General features: G+C 54.7%; 1 long non-coding RNA gene across 1 annotated transcript; it reads right to left on the bottom strand.

The window, feature by feature from the left end:
- Positions 1-442: 442 nt before the first annotated feature.
- LOC123487247 lies at positions 443-956 on the bottom strand. Its single transcript, XR_006659690.1, has 2 exons — positions 740-956; positions 443-644 (listed from the first exon to the last, which is right to left on the bottom strand). It is a non-coding gene; the product is annotated as an uncharacterized LOC123487247 (long non-coding RNA).
- Between the last annotated feature and the right edge of the window lie 747 nt (positions 957-1,703).

The following is a 1,703-nucleotide window of genomic DNA, read 5'->3' as shown; positions in this document are numbered from 1 at the left end:
CGCGAGTTATTGCGCTTTGGGAAGTTTGCAAGTTCAATTAAGGTTGTCCCATTGGGTTGCAAACACCCGAGCGTTGAAACAGGTAATGTCGTTTCGGCGACAGGTGTTTATGTTTTTGGACTCACCGGAGCAGACTTTGGAGTTATCGATTTAAAGTCAAGTATGACAATAGACTGTATATGGCTTATGCTAGTACGGGTAGTCAACGGTGTTTTGAGTGTGGGGATGTTGGTCATGCGGACATGCTTGCCCGAAAAGGGAGAAGGCAGAGGGAGGGGCGCAGGTGGTCCTCGTAACGCCTGGGCCCACTGATGTAGGAAGAGGTGGGCTGACAGTGGTAGAGCAGCTACACGCATCTGTTGCTGAGGAACAAGTTGTCCGTGTTGAGTATTAGGTTGGGTGGGGGACTCAGGTGCAGAGACGGACACACGGACAAAGAGAGTAAAATTAGGATGTAGTTTATTCAACGTGTATTGGCAGAGAGAAGTAGTCAGGGTGAAGTAGCTTCAGGCTGGGGTAGGAGCTGAGTGGGGTGGAGAGCCAGTAGTCCTGAGAGCTGGATAACGAGGATGTCAGGCAACAGAGGATCAGGTAGCGGCGTGGGAATGGCAGGCAGGCAGGCAGGCAGCAGGAACAGAAGAGATCTGGTCGAAGGAGAGACAGGTTACAAACGAGGCAGGAACAACAATAATACTGAGAGAGTACAACTACACTGAGAGTGCTGTACGGGCCAAGTTACCACTGGAAGTGTAGGAACGAACTGGCGCTGGAGAGGTGTCCAGCCCGGGTAGATATCTGCTGCTTGATTGGTGCCAATGAGCTGCAGCTTGATGTAACTGCTCTGGTGATAGAATGGCCACGCCCGCTGACCAAGAACCTCTGACTGCACAGCAGGGGGAGACAGACACAAACAACACACACAGGGGAGAAAAGGGAAACGAACACCAACAGGAACAGGACCAACAGAGCCGGACCGTAACAGTACCCCCTCAACGGAGCGCCACCCGGCACCACCCGGCTTGTCAGGGTGGTCCCTATGGAAGTCATTCACTAGCTGCGGATCCAGAATAAAACGCTCTAGGAATCCAGGACCTCTCCTCGGGACCGTATCCCTCCCAGTCCACCAGGTACTGAAACCCTCTACCACGCCTCCGGACGTCCAGCAGTCTCCGAACCGTGTAGGCTGGATGGTCGTCAATAATGCGCGGTAGCGGAGGGGGATCCCCAGCGGACACAAAGGACTGGAGGAGACCATCTTCAGCTGGGACACGTGAAATGTAGGATGGACTCTCATGGCCTGGGGAAGCTTCAACCGAACAGCCGAAGGGGTTGATGATGGATTCGACCTCAAAAGGACCCAAATATCGGGGGCGACAGTTTACGGGAGTCAGTGCGCAGGGGAATGTTGCTGGAGGAGAGCCAGACACGCTGACCAGGCTGGAACTGTGGGAGCGACTACCCTGTGCCTGTCCGCCACCCTCTTATTCCTCTCTGCTGTCCGTAGAAGGGCCTCACGGGTGTCCACCCACACCTTGCGGCAGCGACGGAAGGTTATCCTGAACTGACGGAACGGCTAACTCCCTTTCCTGAGACGGGAACAATGGCGGTTGGTACCCCAAAGCCGCCTCAAATGGTGAGAGGCCCGTGGCAGATGAGGTGAGGGAATTGTGGGCATATTCGACCCACGGGAGATGTTTGGCCCA

This window comes from Coregonus clupeaformis, unplaced genomic scaffold (genome assembly GCF_020615455.1).
Source record: "Coregonus clupeaformis isolate EN_2021a unplaced genomic scaffold, ASM2061545v1 scaf1569, whole genome shotgun sequence".
In the NCBI taxonomy this organism is placed as follows: domain Eukaryota; kingdom Metazoa; phylum Chordata; class Actinopteri; order Salmoniformes; family Salmonidae; genus Coregonus; species Coregonus clupeaformis.
This window is presented reverse-complemented; position numbering and strand designations above follow the sequence as displayed.